We start from the raw sequence: 18,601 nt of genomic DNA on the forward strand, positions 1-18,601 counted from the left end.
TTTGAAGTTTGAAGGTTCTGGAATTTATGTGTTCAAAAGTTTGAATATTCTGGGTTAGAAGTTTGAACGTTTTGGGTTTGTTTCTGGATTGGTTCATTGATGGTTGTTGTTGTTGTTTTTGATTCATAGGATGAAGATGAAGATGAAGATGAAGATGGAGATGATTTTAGTTTAGTTAAGGTAACAAATAAACTAGTTTAATTAATTAATAATTTTAATTTAATTTAAATAATAATTATTTATGTGGAATAAAATTTAATTAAAAATGACGTGGATAAAGCCACGTCAGCGTTTGCCTGCCACCCAGCAGTCTCGCCGGAGCTCCGGGCTCCGGCGAGGACTGGCTCCATACGTTTTCCAAAGATAGGGACGTATTCCACAAATTTTTCCGATCAGGGACCTGGTTCAGACGATGACACAAAGACAAGGACTAATTTGAGGATTAAGCCTCAAATTAATAACCAAACATGTATACGGGATGAACTAACCATATCGTGAGATTCGTTAGGTGAAAGTGGCGAATCAACAAACTCTTATTAATGTCAATTCTGAAACAAACACTTCCATCATGAAAGTGATCTTTCATGAAAATGCTTCGTCTCTTACCACTTGGACAAACTCATAAGGTTGAAATGTATGCTTTTGGATACCATGAGAAAAATATTGTATCCGAGTGAAGCATCAACTTGATTGATACTGAGTCATGAGGCTAGCTAGCTGACTCAGGTGAGAAATTGACAGCTCAAAATAATAGTGAAGCAAGTTTTTAATTTTGGATGGATAAGCTGACTCAGCATCCGTGAAGAAACAGGAAAGCTGACTCACACATGGCAGTTCATTATTCTGAAATTATTTATAACAAAATTCATAGGTGGGAATTTCATCTCTAATTTAGAGGATTTACACACTTCTTAGAATTCTGGTCAAAACAAATTCTATCCAAAAATTAATTAAGGGGTGAAAGTTACTCTACCTCTTATAATGACTATTTTGATCATATCTTTAGCTAATGTGAGGTTTCTCAACACACTTCACATTTATAGATAAATATATGAAACATGAACTTTGTAGAAATGAGAAATGAATATATGCGGTGGTCTCCACTAAGCAAATCAAAATTGATAATTGACTTAAATACTCTGGAAGTCCTTGAAATTGTCTCCCGTATAAAAATAAGTCCCTGAATTTTTTTTTCCGATTCCGAATCCCTGAAAAATTTTTTTAATCAGAATAGGTCCCTACTCGTGTTTCCAGCTTATGTGGCTTAATTTTTGCTGAGTCAATTATTCCATGTGGCTTTTATATATTTTTTTAAAATACACATGGATTAAAAAAATAACATTAAACATTTAAAAAATAAAATTTTAATGTAATTAACCCTAAATCCCTAAATCTAATTAAACTTAAATGTTTAATTTTATTTTTTTTAATCCATGTGTATTTAAAAAAAATATAAAAGCCACGTGAAATAATTGACTCAGCAAAAATTAAGCCACATAGGCTGGAAACACGAGTAGGGACCAATTCTGATTAAAAAAAAATTCAGGGATTGGGAATCAGAATTTTTTTTTTCAGGGACTTATTTTCGTACGGGAGGCAATTTCAGGGACCTCTAGAGTATTTAAGCCTTGATAATTATTACAAAAATGAAAAACACAAAGTCAATATTGACCGTCAGATTTTTATATCAATCTTATCATGTATAGTCACCCTTCATGAGCTTCATGCTAAGGAGAATGCGTGAAGTTTTCTTGCATTTTGTCTAAGTAACATTACTCTAAATGAATTCATGATAAACTCTTATACCATTTTAGATTCAAGTTAGAACTAATACTACTCTAAAAGCTAATTTAAGGGTGAATGTTATTCTACCTTTTATAATGACTATTTTAAATATATATAGTTAATATGAGACTTCTCTAACACTAACATCTATTTGTATCTTAAATTGGATGTTATTTATTGGACAAAACTTAGGTGCATTTTCATACATGCAGTTTTTATTGTTCTCCAATCACAATATGACATATGTTAGAGAGAAAATATTACATTTAAAATATTAAGAAAGTTGATTCTGATATTTTTATTGGGAAACATCATAACCTATACTACTTATAATATTACATGTAAGTTTTCTCCTTGTTTATTAAACTAATTAAGGGGTTGTCTAAATGACCCATGATGAAGTTTGGGTTAAATAACTCATCAATCAATCACATTGGAGATAAATGAGTTGGAAATAAATTAATAAATAAAATATAGAAATTTCAACTCACTTATCTCCAATGTGATTGGATGATGGGTTATTTAACCCAAACTTCATCATGGGTCATTTAGACAACCCCACTAATTAATTATGAGATGCCAGCAAATTAGCAATTGCAAGGATGTTTTCTATTTCAAATGATTAAAGGTCCAATGGTTTATTGAGTGGGCAAGATGAATTTATTGCAACCAACTAGTCCAGCTCACAAAATATTTTAGTTTCAAACATTGGATGAGGGGAGCTTGAGGTTGTGAGCAATGTTGTTAAGATTGAGATCCTACACAAGATCAGGAGAGGAGAGAGGAAAAAGATCGTAGATCGGATGACAAGATCCTACAAAAACTTAAATGCTAATATATATTTAATAAAATACAGATTGATGAAAAATTACTTATGATCCAACATAAGAAACAAAAGTTCTTAACATAAGAGTAAACGATATCCATAAATTAATAGCATAAGACATATCCACGAACATAACTTTTAAATAAGAACGGAGGAGAGAATCAAGAACAAAACATGTAAACAAGAATAGAGGAGGCTGGTCCAGGACCACAAGTAGAGGAAAGAAGAGAAACACGCAGAGGAGAATGGAGAGTGGAGACAAGAACCACAAGTAGAACGATGCATAGCGGTTCATGGTGGTTGGAGTGTTAATCGCGCGACTGAGGGATGGCAACATTAGGGTGAAACGAGTTGGTGGCCACCTTATGGTTGTGGTGTCACTTTTTTTTAGGTCGCGTTGAGTGAGGAACTGATGTTGATTTCATTTAGATTTAGGGATTCCAATGAGTAAGTAAGTGGGTCAAACCTGAAAGTCCAATTAAAAATCTAACCCAATAATGAGTGGGATTGGATCGAAATCCCACGATCCTAGCCTAAAGATCAATACTACACCACGATTTGATGCGATTTGGGATCTTGGTTGTGATCCAGATCAGACTTTCTCCCTTGGATCGCAAGATGTTACGATCTTAATTGTGACACTCGGGGCTGACGAGGACGGGGAGTGATCGTCGGTGCAGTGAGGCACAGACAAGGAGCGGCTCCTGGCAGGCTTCTAGGCAGAAGGGCACATGAATGAACCGATCTCGCACTCGAACAAGAGGTATTCCGAGGCTGTATAGGTATGGACTATACAATCAAGGAGGGCATAAAGGATTTGATTGGTACTACTCATAACAACAAGATGCATCTTCTTTTCGGGAGCCCAACTCATAAAAACTCCATGGTTAAGTGTGCTTGCCTTGGACCAATATTGGGATGAGTGACCTCCTAGGAAGTTTTCCCGGGAAGCGCGTAAGTGAGGACAAAGCGCGCTGAAAAGACTCGTGTTGTTACCGTGAGGCCAGTCGTCAGATCAGGATGTTACAAATGGTATTAGAGCCGACCTCTCCCAGTACGGTGTGGTTCGGGGACGAACCAAACGGAAGCTGGTGGGCCTGTGACACCCGGGGCTGACGAGGGCGGGGAGTGATCGCCGGTGCAGTGAGGCACAAACAAAGAGCGGCTCCTGGCAGACTTTTAGGCGGAGGGGCACATGAATGAACCGATCTCGCACCCGAACAAGAGGTATTCCGAGGCTGTATATGTATGGGAGAGTACTAGGGGTGGCAAAATGGGCTTGGCCCGCTGGGCCAGCCCGTTTGGCCCACCTTTTTTGACGGGTTGGGATTTTGAACCCAAATTTAAAAGTGGGTCAACCCAACCCAACCCGTATTTTGGCGGGTTAATGACGGGTTGGGTTGGGTTAGCCCGCCAACCCATTTTTCACTTTTTTTTTGAAATTTTTTAAAATTTCTTTCTATTTTTATTCTTTCAGTAGATTATTTTAAGATGCGCATATAATACGACAGACCTAAACTAAAAAAAAAAATTTATTTTGAAAACTCCCTTCAATGGATTCACCTATATAAGCTGCTGCTCTTATTCGTAGGTTATGTTTTGTCTAAAACTTTCATGACTACTCGACATTATATTTTATAATTGTTGATTGACTATTATTGGCTAAAGTTAACTCTTGTTGCTAGTGAGGTTACAATTTTACAACTTTTAATAACCACACATGATAAATATTTTTTTGTTATTGCTATTGGTGAGACTTTCTAGTTGAACTCATAACATTTAAAGATAAAGAACAAGTATAATTCTACTTTTTTCATGTGTCAACATATAAAAAGTGAAAGATTGCTTAAAATTTCTCATTGCATTTCTTTTTTTATTTCACTACATTTTCTAAGTGGGCTAGCCCGCCAACCCGTTTTCCCGTCAAAATATGGGTTGGGTTGAGACTTTGAACCCAAATACCAAAAGTGCGCTAGCCCAACCCAACCCGCATCTCGACGGGTTAGTGGCGGGTTAGACCCAACCCGGCCCGCCAACCCATATTGCCACCCCTATATGAGACTATACAGTCAAGGAGGCCATAAAGGATTTGATTGGTACTACTCATAACAACAAGATGCATCTCCTTTTCGGGAGCCCAACTCATAAAAACTCTATGGTTAAGTGTGCTTGCCTTGGAGCAATATTGGGATGGGTGACCTCCTGGGAAGTTTTACCGGGAAGCGCGTAAGTGAGCCCAAAGTGCGCTGAAAAGACTCGTGTTGTTACCGTGAGATCAGTCGTCATATCGGGATGTTACATTAATAATCAGGATTGCAATCATTACAACATTGGTTGCGAGGGCTGGTAAGTACGTGAAGGGGTAAAAACGTGACACGCCAAAGGAAGTACTCCACTGTGGTTTGCTAGGTTAGAATACACACAACATTGCTTGGCCCCTTGGGGATCCTCCCTTTTTTTTGGGGGGGGGTTTCCTCCTTCTCTATGGAGGTTCCTTTTCTGCTTGGTAGGTTGGCTGGTTTTTTTCTCCCCACAATAAGTATGTCTCCTCCATATTAGGTGGATCTATTACCTCCATTAAGTGGATTTTTTTCTTATTTTTTGTTCTAGTTTCCCCCTTTTTCCTCAGACACCACTTCCTCCGTTCTCACCGTCTTTGCTCTACATTGGCAATTTTTGCTACCTGCCTACCCCCATTAACCATTGTGAGCAATGTTGCAAATCTAGTGTCAGATGCGACATAATCTTCACCTTGTCGTCGTTATTTCCGTGAGCGCCTCTACAACTCAGACCTAAGGTCTTCTTCTCCACCATCTTTCTTTGGCAAAGTATTGGGTTGAAAGGGGAGAGATTTAGTTTGTTCTTGTTGGACGCTTTGCCGCACTGTCGTGCCACTGCTGTCGTCATATCTCATCCGCGACCATGCATCTCAATCTGCATATGCCACCACCATCCTATCTCCCTCTGTTGACACCTCTCGGTGTTGTTGAAGCCTCGACATATGCTTCGTTGAAGGCTTTTCATATCACAACTCCAGCATAGTTGGATGGTCTGTGAGGGGTTGATTATAAAGGAAAAATATACTACATGCTTAGAAAGTTATAAGTTAAATTAAACCACCGGTGTTGTTAAGAATTTAGGGTCCCAGGATGTTTTTTTTTTCCTTCTTAATTTATTGATTATTTGTATCAGAATAAGTGGGCATCATTTGATCTTAATGTTTTATCTTTTATGCATTGTAGTATTACTCTTTAGAATTTTAGTCTCATTAATGTAAGTGTTAGGGTTATAAATATCGTTGTACAAAGTTGACATGTGCAAGTGTTGTACTTAAACTTCACGCAAATATTTGTCGCACTATATTAAGAATGTGACTAGTACAATTGTACAAAAATTAAAGTGATACAATGAATTCTATCAACAAAATGAAAGTGATACAATGAAAGTAGTCCCCAACATGGACTAATTGATCTTTGTGTGAGCAAACATCGATCCGTCTCACCAACTTAAACCAACTCATATATACTGTTTGGTCTTAGTCTAACATGAATGATGAATATATACATGTTTGTGGGCTCTTTGATTCTTCAATCGTCAAGGTCGTGAGCTCCTAAGATCAGTAAGCCAACCACCCACAACTGTCACACCAGGCCTGTCGCTCTCCACCTTCCTCTGTGATGCGTCGCACCTTGTACTGCTGCTCTAGAGCTTTAATTCCGGTGCGCCCGCAGCAATTATGTCCACCTTTCTCTGTGGCTCATAATCGTCGTACCTGTTGTAATAATTACTCAAGGAGTAATAATTACCTAATGTTCCAAAATGACAAATGTGATGCATTGAATGGATTTGAATGAAGTCCCACATAGAAAGTGGAGTAACTATTCAAAGCATTTATATATCATTAAATGTCAACCATTCAACAAAGAGACAAAGAGAGGATGTACTGATATAGTGTCACATGTGCATGGTTTGGTGGTCCCAAGATTTTATGTCACTTGTTCCATTCACACCACCCCTCGCCGGTGTCGCCACCGGCGTGGGCGTAGAGGCGCTAGTGGCGTCTTGTAAACGGCACTTGAGCACGACGCATCGGCGACACGGTTGCCGTAACGTCCGAAACACTTCGCTCTGCATGATCAAGCCTATTCAATTTCGTAACAGTACCCCACTTAATTTCCACTGCGACTAATTAGCACACATGCTGCATAATATAGTGCATGCACGAGTTGCTAAATTATAGAGCTGTATTTACACTCATACAAATATTTAAATATCCTAATATATAGTATGTGTAAATTCATACAATTATTTACACTCATATTATTATCAATATATATGTACCCACGTAGAGTGTAATTTTTTTTTTTTGATGGAACCCACGTAGAGTGTATTTAAAGGCGAATGAAAAATCTAATATAATGCTTTAAAAGTATAATCCAGATCCAGTCTCAAATGAAAACCCAGCATCCATCTTGCCATCTTGGCATCTTGAAAGAAGCTAAACATCATTACTAATTATTTTATCTCCTACAAAGAGTTCCTACACTTAAAAATTAAAATAAATAAACTTAATTGTTAAAGACTCTGCTTGAGGAATCCTCATGATGTCATGTAAAAATATGTATCTATAGTATGAGAAACTGATGATGATTAAAATCAGCAAAAGAAGCACGCAAATGGCAAAATGGACAAAACACACAAGGTCTGTAAGACTGTAACGATGTATATATATCTTAAGGCATGCATGGAATACATAAAAAAAAAAAAAAATACATAAATAGCGCCGTGAAATAAGACTTTTTTACCTGCGTAGTGTAAATTTGGAGTTTATTTACTAATCTAGTGCAACTTTTAAAATATTTACGAGATTAGCGCAAATCGTCACTAGCATCGGTGATATTTTTTTTTTTCTTCTCAGCTTTTGGAGAAATCGCCAATGGGACTGGCTATATTCAATTTTTTGTGGTATCGTCAATGCGGTTGGCGTTAATATTATATATATATTAAAAAAAAAAGTATCGCCATCATGAGTGACGATTTTAATCTTTTATAAACAAATTTTTTGTTTTAAGCAACAACGCCAACACCATTGGCGACTTCTTTTTATTTTCAATACTAAAAACATAAATATAATGGCCCCGATTGCATGCATGGATGTTTTTTTTTTCTTACATGCATTCATTTAATATCTAAATCTATCTATCTATCTATCTATCTATACTATATATAAAGGGAAAGTTTTGGCAACTTGGAGGGTAAAACAGGAATTCAATAAATCATTGTACATGAACTAGAGTTTACCCATGGATATTTCAGTAAATCTCAGTATAATAATCAAAGATGAAATCTTGGCCATCTATTACTTTCAATCTTGACCGTTTAATTCCTCTTCCTAGCCTCTTCCTTTTCCACATTCAACAGTTACACATTCTCATCAACCTTTTGAGCTTCAACAATGTTTCCACCATCCAACGAATTTACTTTGTATTTAATGGGCATTCCTAAGATCAAATAGGTTGGCATTGTTTCTTCCTTTTCCACCTTCTCAAGTTCCACCCAATCATTTATCACCTACCTCTTCAACTTCAACTATCACCCTATAAAATCTCTTCAACAAGCTTTCCTCACATCAAAGCAAACACGCAACAGAGAAACACGATTCTACCAGCCCTCCACAAACCTAAGCCGATTTCGACATGAAGGTATAACTCAATCACTTTGCTTCGGTCATTTGATTATTCAGTCATTTGGTTTCATTTTTGTTTTATTCATATTTTTAAGTGATTATGGTTTTCTTTCATTTTTGTTTTATTCAGATTGGTTTAATTGATTCTGAGTTCTTTCTTAAATTGAATGCCAGATTATGATATTGTAGGTGAAAGAAGTATTTTGCAAAGAAGGATCCATGTAATCTCAGGTAGGAGAAAAAAGCTCAAATTCACAATTGTGTTTTAAGAAAAAAAATTGCTTGAGGATAGTTACGGCCTTTTTTGTGCAACAATTTCTGGGATATCTGTTGAGTCATTTTCTTTTAGTTGGTGAGTTCATCAAATAATATGTGAACCCATAGCTGGATACTATGTTTAAATTTTAACTTTTTAAAATTAAATTGCTTATGAATGGGGTTGTTCTTCATGGTTTTTTTTGCTTATAAAAGATACACTGGCAATTTGAAGCGAGTGATGAAAGTTAGAAATGTTTCATTTGTATCTATTTATTAATTCTTTCGGAAGATGGGTAATCTCCATAATTGCTATTTATGATACTATGCAATTTGTACAGCCGGATGTACAGACAATATGCATGGGATTAAACGCTTCAATGAGATCTTTTATTTTGGCATGCGGAAAAATTACCAAACGTCTAGCATTCCCTCATGCTTGGCACCAATGATTCTTTTTTTCTTTTGAGAAAAAATGAAAGACTATGCATGCACCGTATGAATATTAAGTAATAATAGCATGACACTTCAAGTTCAATATGCAAAAATTGTTTTTTTTTCAAAACATTCAATTATGTATCAGAAGGGTAGTATGAACAAGGGGGTATTTACGATTTTATACATATTTCATATGTGATTTTTCAGAACCGTTGGATACTCAACAGACTTTTAATATTAGTCGTTCAATATTCCCCTTGAACTTCATTCATCAATGTTAGTATATAACTTTATACTATTAAGCTCAAAATTATTTTAAGTGAATTTATTATTATTTAATTTATATGAGTTATGGAATGTCATAGGTCAAAATTAATATTAAATATGATATTAGTTGTGAAGTCCATAAGACACAAATTATTGGTTCAGATTTGTTGAAATATTAATCAACCAATAATTAATATTAATAATAAACTTTAAAAGTTAAATGACACTCAATAAAAAAACTCATATCCCTTCATTTTGAACTTCCTTCATCAATGTCATTCTATAGACTTCTACTATTAATTCAGAATTATTATAAATAAATTTATTATTAATTATTTTTATAAGTTATGAAATTCAAAATGGTATGTTGAATACTAAATTAAGATCTTACCCAAAGAAAAAAAGATTATCACTAACCTTTTTGCCTACAACTATATAAATAAGTGTCAATACTCATTCAACATGTGTCACATATGCTTTGTTTAGGTATTTGCTTTTATTTTCTCAAAGGCTCAAGCTTCAAGACATTTTCCCAATAACATATATCCAACGACTTACTATTGATGTACTAGACATGTGTTATAACATGCTTTTTATTTCATGATGATTTTCAACTTGATTTCATCATGTAAGATTGAAACACTTCAAAAATTATGTTTTCTTTAATTTGATCAACTTTTTGTTATGTAGGATGACTCAAACTTCGCACAAGGTACCCAATATTTTCGCAAGAAAGATCGAATGGAAGATTAAAGTTCGTGTGCTCCATGTGTGGGGAACAAGAGATTTTAAAAAACCTCAAATTGTAATAGTATTGAACTGCTCTTAATCGTTGAACATGTATTTTTATTTCTTTGTTTTCCCCACTTTCATGGTACCTAATTCAAACTATTTATTGTTACCATAATAAACGTGAATTTTTTAAATAGTAGTTTTTCATTTTGAAAATAAAACGCAATTGAAGGTCCATGCAACCATTAATCGGAGTCAAATGCGACAGTTTAGTGACACACTATGTGTAGGACAAGTTTATGCGATTCATAATTTTATGGTTCAAGCATCTGCTAGGAAATTTAGATTCACAAAGCACAAATACAAGATTACTTAAATTGGCATCTCAAAAACTGAAGAGGCTACAAGTGACACTACTACAACAAAATATGATTTTGTACTATTTAATATAGTTGACATTATTTTCATGTAGTCTATCATCCCTGAAGAAATCAAGGTTTATAGTGCTAATTTATTTTTTAAAAGAAAGAACATATAATACCACAAGACAACTAATTGTATCTTCTAAACAACAATAATCCATATGACTTAACCTCTAACATTGCTTCCTTAAATGGATTACCCTAATACTATGTTGATTTTTACTATTTTTTTCATTCTTCATTGTTGTACTCTGCATTGCATCGTTCTCCTCAATAGCCACAGATACTCACACAATCCCCAAAGTGCATATTGCATATATGCAAGCTTTCTTCTAACCTAACTTTAAGATGTCTATTTTCACAAATAAGTATTTATAGCTTACTACTTCTCTGATTTTTTTCTAAAAAAAATGGGAAGGTCCAAAATTACTTAGATTGTGGAAATTTTATTTAGATGGGTTTAACTTGATTTCATCCTATTTTATATTAGGTTTAATATGAACAAATTATGAATTATTTGTAACTAAATAAAAAACTATGAATTATTTATTTTTTACACATTTATCACTTTCCAATTTATATATCAACATTAATATAATTATGTTTTTTACCAATACTTAATATCTTGATAAAGAATAGCAAAATCTAATACTAACAAAGTACAAAATTTGTATTTAGGCACATATATTATTGAATTCATATGAGTTATGAAATTTCATAGGAAAAATTTAACATTAAAACTTAGGGAATTTATAAGACACATTTTATTAGTTTAAATTTGTTAAATCATTAATCAAGTAATAATTAATACTAACAATAAACGTTTTTTTCGAAAGCATTAACTATATTGATGAAGAAATCGACAGGATATACACCCTCCTCCAAAGGGAGCAACAGTCAGCAAATACAAAAAGAACCCCTAAAAATATATCAACCAACCCAAGATATCCAAAGTCTATACAAACCTATCTAAAAGCCCTCACAAATCCTCAAAAAACCCCCTAAAGATACCCAAGCTCCCACCAAAACCCAAGAAACACCCTCTGCTAAACTAAGGCTAATTGCGCGCCATGATTTGAGCTTCAATAAACTTTCTCCATTCAATAAAAAAAACATCCCCTATATATTTCTCTTTGAATCTCCTCCATTAATATTAATTAGTCTATAGTTTTCTACTATTAACCTCAAAATATTATTTTAAATAAGTATATTATTATTTATTTCATATGAGTTATGAAACTAAAAAATAACATCTTACAAATAAAAAAGACTTCTTCTATCTGTAAAGTAAAATAAAATTATTATATCAATAGAATAAATCTGAAGTATCAATTAGATAAACAAGGACAAACAACAGAAATAAAAAGATAAAATACACTCATAAAAAAACCCACGACAAAAAAAAACATAAATTAACAATTCGACAAATAATTATCACAAAAAAAAATTATTTTTTCTCTTTTACTTACGAATAAATAATTTTAAAAAAACCATTAGAAAACACAGTACAAAATAAAAAATAATGCTCCCGTGCAACGCACGGGTAAAAAATACTAGTAAACTCTATAAAAGCAAAGTTTGTGCAGCCTTAAGGATAAAAGTGTAATTCAATAGATCATTGAGCATAAACTAGGATTTTTCCATGGACAATTCAGTAAATCTAAATATAATTAGTTGGAGATCAAATCTTGGCCGTCCATCGCGTTAATCTCAGCCATTTGATTTTTTTTCTTTTTCACTTCAAAACTCCTCGCACGTTTGGTTTTCCCTTTCACAGCTCCCTTCGGTTTTCATTTTTCCACCCCCTTTATGACTTTCTTCCGTTTTCGTTCTCCCAATTCCACCATTTCAAGAGTCACTCACGCTCATTGATATTGAAAACCCACCGTTTTCGTTCTCCCCTTCTGCGTATCCGAGCAGTGATATTGAAAACCCACATCGGAGAGAGCTCTAGCGAGTCCGAGAAAAAATCATGGGAGAGGAACTGGGTAGAGCTCGAGGCAGAGAAGATGGTGTCATCCCTGAATTTCAGGCGAGGTGGTCATGCTCTAAAGCCCCATTTCCTCTGTTCCATCAATTTGCGAGGTGAAGCTCTCTATTCCACTAGGTTTTGGTTGCGAGGCGCAGTTCTCTATTCCATCATGGTTTTCTCATTTCTTCTCTCACACCTGGCTTCACACATCATCCTATCACAACTCGATGAGTGAAGAAGCGGAAATTTCATGTTCCTCCAATCTTTTTCATAATTTGATAGTTTCTTACAACTACTCTTCACAAAATTTCTTTAAAAATAGTGTGTTATTGTGCACAGAAGCACAGGTTTCTGAAACAGATGGTAAAAGCAAACAGTGATAAGGCTTCAGAAGATTCCTTGGTGCCCAAAAGGTGAGCAATTGTTCACCTTTACTTTAACTTCTATCTTAATGTACAAGTTAATATAGATCTTCTTGAAGCTGCTCTTGGAGATACAAAGAATGTGAGTTTTCATAGATACAATGATTCTTATTTCTTATTTTCCATGAGAAAGATTCACAGATTAAATCCTTGATCTCTTTTTGTGTAGGGTTGAGTTCCTCATTTAGGAAAAAGTGTCCCATGATTGTCTCTTTGTAACTGTATCCATCTCTTGACATTATGGTTGCTTTGAATATGTAGTGTATCTTGCTCCAAACAGGGTGCGATCCTCTTCTGACTTTCCTCCTCTGCTGCAGGTTATTTATAAACTATGTATTTGGCACGGGGGATATATCACTTATGCTTGCACAGGTTGGTTTGATTGTTTTGAGGCTAAATTGTGGATTTAACTCATGTTGATAGGCTACAAATCTCTCATCTGTTCATCTTTTATTGTGCTTTAACTCAAGGTGAATGTTGATAAATAGAGAATGATAACTCAGATCAGTGATTCTTTGGATTTTTTGCCCGTCAGGTTCTCTCTATCATGCTGCGCATCAGTAACCTCACCTTTCTCATCCACTCAAACTCTCTAACCTGTGCGTTTCTTGATTTGAAAGATTTAATCTTGATTGACCAAAGTTTTCTGCAATGTTTCAGGTTTGCTTCTCTTCTTTTGGTTTTCTCGGTTACGTTTTCCAGCCCCTTTTTTCTTATTTCTGATTTGGCCCCTTTCTGATTTAATTCCTTTTCTTCTAATCGTTTCTCCGTTTTGAGTCTGGGTTGTTGTATCATGATTCTACCAGCCCGCCACCCTACCTGCACTAATTTCGGCATCAAGCGGTGAGCTTTTTCTTTAATTTTCTGTTCCCCATAGGTATTCAACCATTTCAATTTGATATGTACTTCCCTTGATCGCTTTGTCTTTCAGAAACATTTCAATGGAAAACACCTTACCTAATCAATACAACTGGAATTTAATAGTAAAATTAATCAATTGTTTTTCTTTAAAGCAAGCATCAATTTTGGCAGAAACTTTTGTTAGTAGCTAAAATTGATTATGAGAAAACACAAGTGGATTCAAACATGCTACCAGTCATTCCTTCAAAATTTCTGATTTTAGGTCTGGGATGATCGGTTTATTTGTAGGGGTTACTAAAAGTAAAGCATACATTTTTTGCATCTTTACAAGGTTTTTGAGTAGTTAGTTATATTGCAGTTTTCACTCAAACTCAGTACTTTTGATTTATTTTTAGATTTGAATGCGAAGATGGAGGCCATGATGACCATTTTGGAAGGTGGAACCCAAGATCATGTGCATTACAAATGGAAAGAAGATCTCATAGAGATGCTTGAAGAACTTGGCCAATCTTACCGTGTTTTATTCATATCATATAATCAACTGAAGTCCAAAACATCCAGCAATGTGGTGTTAATTGGAGCATAGAAAGCTGTCTCCAACAAGTAATAAAGCTATGTCAAAGTGGCTCTTTTTCAAGTATGTTTTAATTTACAATTATTATTTTGGTCATTGCAGCCTGATCTGTCTGTTATTTATATTGTCATTCGAGTCCCCCTTTGTTGGATTTGTCGCTATGTGTCTATGTCCAAGGGTTACTTCATTATGAACACTAATTTTCACCAGTACACATAATGTAGTTTTTTTTCCCTGTTACCATTGAATAGTAGTTGTGTGGAATTTTATGCTTTCTTTTATATCTCGGAATAAATTATATGCTTGCAATTGATATGGAGGTATAGTTGATTAATTCCCACATAGACGCCTATGTGCACCTTTTTTTCTCAATATTTGGTGAATGCTTGAAGCAAATAAGTTTTCTGATTTCACCTGCAATATTTCATTTCCTTTCCATAAGGTTTGTGCTTTTTTATGATATGATATATACTTCATCCATCTTTAAATTCTTCATCTGATTACCATTTACAATTTGAAGGAACTGATCCAAAAAATCACCAAGGAATGAAGATTTATTGATCAAAAACTTACCCTCCGGCCTCCAGGCTCCATATTTATTTTTTCCTCTTTTCTCTCATGATCCTTATTGCTTACCCTCAAGGCTACAAAATGCAGTTATGCCATGAGCCTCAAAATTGCAAAGGAAGTATTTTGATGCAATTTCATGTCTAATTTAAACTCTCATTCAATGGAAGATGAGAATTACTTCTTATTACTTTTTATTGATTTTTACGCAGCAAATAATGCCAGGTAGAACTTATGTTGTTAACCTTCCTTCATCTCCTTCCTTTGTGAATCCAAAGCATTATTTTCTCTTCTTTTCTGTTTTTTCTTTCCCAACTTTCCTACAATATGAGTGCATGAAGTATGGCTGAACTTTTTATGCGGAGTTGTCATGTTAACATCTTACTTTTGTGGAGCTATATATTATGGCATGCCATTTTTTGAAAGTTAACTTTCATCAGTATTCTACTTCTTTTGTAAGTGAATGGTTTGTCTATTATGAATTTATTATCGTTCCAAAGATGTACCTTTTGCTGGAAATAGAGAGTACAATTTTATGGAAGGTTTTTCCCGAAAAGTTAGCCAGACAAATGGTCCGCCCCTCCCCTTTGCTCCTCTCATTCCTTCGGATGAAGGGCTGTTATTTATTTCTCATGCTTTTGACAATCTGTTTTGTTATTATGTTGATATGTGGAATATTGAACTGACTATTTTTTCTCTTTGTTTTACGAAATTTCACTACCACTCTTATGTTCATATTCCTCTATATATAGAAGATAAGAATCATGGTCTTATGTACTTTTTGTGGTTTCAGGTTGGTCTATTATTGGATTGGTTTTGCAAAATCTATTTTATTGTAAATGTTTCTCTCACCCACCTGTACCAACTTTCTTCTCTTCACAATGCTCCGAATATGACAATTCTTATTTTCTCTCTAATGGTTCTTTGATTTCTGAATAATGTTTCTATTGCTTTGGAATCACCATTCACTGTTAAGTCCGTATTAATTCTTTCTAACATGTTAAAACTCAAGCTAATATTGTGACTTCTCCACTAACGTTGATACACTGATACTCAACATGAAGGATAATTTGTTACAGGCATGCAAGATCTTATGGGGTTATAGGTAGCAGCGCAGCTGGGCTCAAATATGATTGCTTGCAACCTTATTAACAGAATATTGTAAGTGAAATTTTAGCCCTCAATTACTTCCTTCTGACAGGTTAAAAATAAAGTTAATATTATGACTTATGTACTAATAGTGATACTTAATTAGTTGCTCTTATGGTTTCATTTCTACTCCCTCTTGCTCTTTAGTTTGTTCTGCAGTTAAAGAGAACATTTTTATGCCTATTTTGTTTTTTTAATAAGCCAAAAAATGTATTAAAAGGGAGTACAAGAGGTACTCCAACCCTTAATATAAAAAGCAATCAAGAATAAAAGCACAGTTACAAGACAAGAAAATGCAGTAAAAAGTCTAAATAATCAATTTGACAAGAAGAAATCCCTTGCCCTGTTACAGAGAATCCCAATCCAACGTTATACCAAACCATCATACAGTAGATGCCATATACTCCATTCCTTCATTCACATAATCCATGACAGACCAAAATCACCACACCTCATGACCAAGGAATCAATTACCAAGGAGTGACAGCACACACTTATAATGAGGTCAGTGCCTATTTTATGATCTGTATCATTTTAATTTCTTCGTTTAGCCATTTGTAACTGTAATTTTGTTTCGCTTTTGCTGCTATTGTAGCATTTTAATTCATATCTCAAGGCTATGCTTCTGTATTTTGATATCAAATATACTTTTCTTGAAGCGGGGAAATATATGTGGGGCGCGCCTTTAGGCTGGGATTGCTCTCATCTGATCAATTACTTGGAGGTCAGCATCACTATCTCTAATTACTGCATTAGTACTAAATAAAAGAGGCATTACTATTGCTATTTTAAGTTTTTGACATCTTAGTGTTTATTAGAAAAAGTTTGTATGACATACACCAGTATGAGTACACTTTTTGAAAGCTAGAAAACAAAGACTCAAAGTTGGGCCTCAGGTACATAAAGTGATTGACAGTCTTATGAGAAGTACAAGCACAATGACAGTAACCGCAAGATTGTTACTCCTGACCTGAAGGAAATTATCTTTCAGCACTTTATAAAAAAGATAAAGAAGGTCATCACGGATGAAGAGATTTTGTGATTGTAGGGGTGACAAGGTTATGAAAAGCATTCTTCTATGGCATATTGCAACACATATTTATGTTATAACTGTCTCATGTGAGGAGGAAACAGATAGCGGAAGGGGTTTAAGTTTTAGAGAATGAAGCAAATTGTTATCAGAGTACATGTTGTATCTTATTGTTATGAGAACATCCATGCTGCCTAATGGGTTTGGTGGGTATGTGTCTCCATTGATTGGACATATATATTTCATACATAGCGAGAAAGTAGTTTGCATAAAACTACTCAAACTCCGCACAGAGATTGAGAAAGTGAGTCAGGTGAAAGGCAATAGGAGCAAGTATGCTATTTAATGCGTGCAGGATGGAAAAACATACAAATTAAAGGTGGTTGATTTAATATTATATCAATGTTGCAAATAACATTTCCATTATCCCTTTTCCCTGGAGCTATATAAATATTAAATTAAATTGTTTTTAATTAGATTAAAACTTTAATTATTCGTCTCGAAATTTTTATAAATGAGTTTATTATTATTTGGCTCATTAATATTTAGTTTATATAAGTTAGAATATTAAATAGGACGTCCCCGTATGATACCTCAAGTGGTAGGAGTTGGGGGACATATGAGTTAGGTAGGGGGAGAGCCACGGATCGATTCCTAACGGGTGCAATTTATATTTCCGATGTACCAAAAGAGAGAGAATTTCATAGAGCACAATTAATAAGTTTTGATCTAAAGAATTATTAATTAGTTAATACTTAATATTAATACATAAAAGTTAAAAAGGTGATGGTTTTAATACCAAATATGACATCACTCCAAAAAGAATTGGCCACTAACCATTTTTCCTACAACTATATAAATTAGTTATACTGCTCAGTCAAAATTTTATTTTTATGGTATGTCATTTGTTAAAATTTAGTGAATTAGTTTTACTATTTTCATATTAATTTTCTAAGTTAATATTTAATTCTATACTATTTATTTTATTTTATTAAAATGTCATTTGCAAATTTTTCATTCATGATCATATTATTAATAAGTTCTCATGGTGTTTTCTCATTCATTAATAGCTTTTTGTTGTAAACAAATTAGTTACTAACTAAATAAAAAAGTTAATATTATTGATACTATCATATTTGTATTTTAAACTATATTAATTTCAAAAAAAATATTTTAAACTATATTACCTGATAAAAACTTATCGGTACAAAAAAAATTCAAATTTTAAATTATTAGATCTAAAATAAATTTAGTTCTTTTAATTCATAAAATATCTTAAAATAATAACACATGTATAAAAAAACAAAAAAACAAAAACGAAAATCCCCCGTGCATCGCACGGGTAAAAGTACTAGTACAATATAAAAGAGAACCTAGAAGAAGGAAAGTATTGACACTTGGCAAGCACTAGGATAGGTTTCAAGCATTTTTCCAAGAATAAATTAATTCAAAAAGAAATTAGTATTACTACTTTAGGAAACTTGGGAATGGCTCAATTGCTATTTGATGTATTATTCAAGGGTAAGCATGTAATAAGTCATGTAAATTATTTTATTTTTTGAAATATTTTTAACCTAATATTTGACTAACATTCATTATTCACTCACATTAATTA

The 18,601-nt window shown here is 34.0% G+C and overlaps 1 long non-coding RNA gene across 1 annotated transcript; it reads left to right on the forward strand.

The window, feature by feature from the left end:
• Positions 1-14,061: 14,061 nt before the first annotated feature.
• On the forward strand, positions 14,062-17,327 carry LOC130748587 (uncharacterized). Its single transcript, XR_009022737.1, has 4 exons — positions 14,062-14,303; positions 15,887-15,968; positions 16,309-16,460; positions 16,616-17,327. It is a non-coding gene; the product is annotated as an uncharacterized LOC130748587 (long non-coding RNA).
• The last annotated feature ends 1,274 nt before the right edge of the window (positions 17,328-18,601 follow it).

The sequence above is a fragment of the Lotus japonicus genome, chromosome 3 (genome assembly GCF_012489685.1).
Source record: "Lotus japonicus ecotype B-129 chromosome 3, LjGifu_v1.2".
NCBI lineage: Eukaryota > Viridiplantae > Streptophyta > Magnoliopsida > Fabales > Fabaceae > Lotus > Lotus japonicus.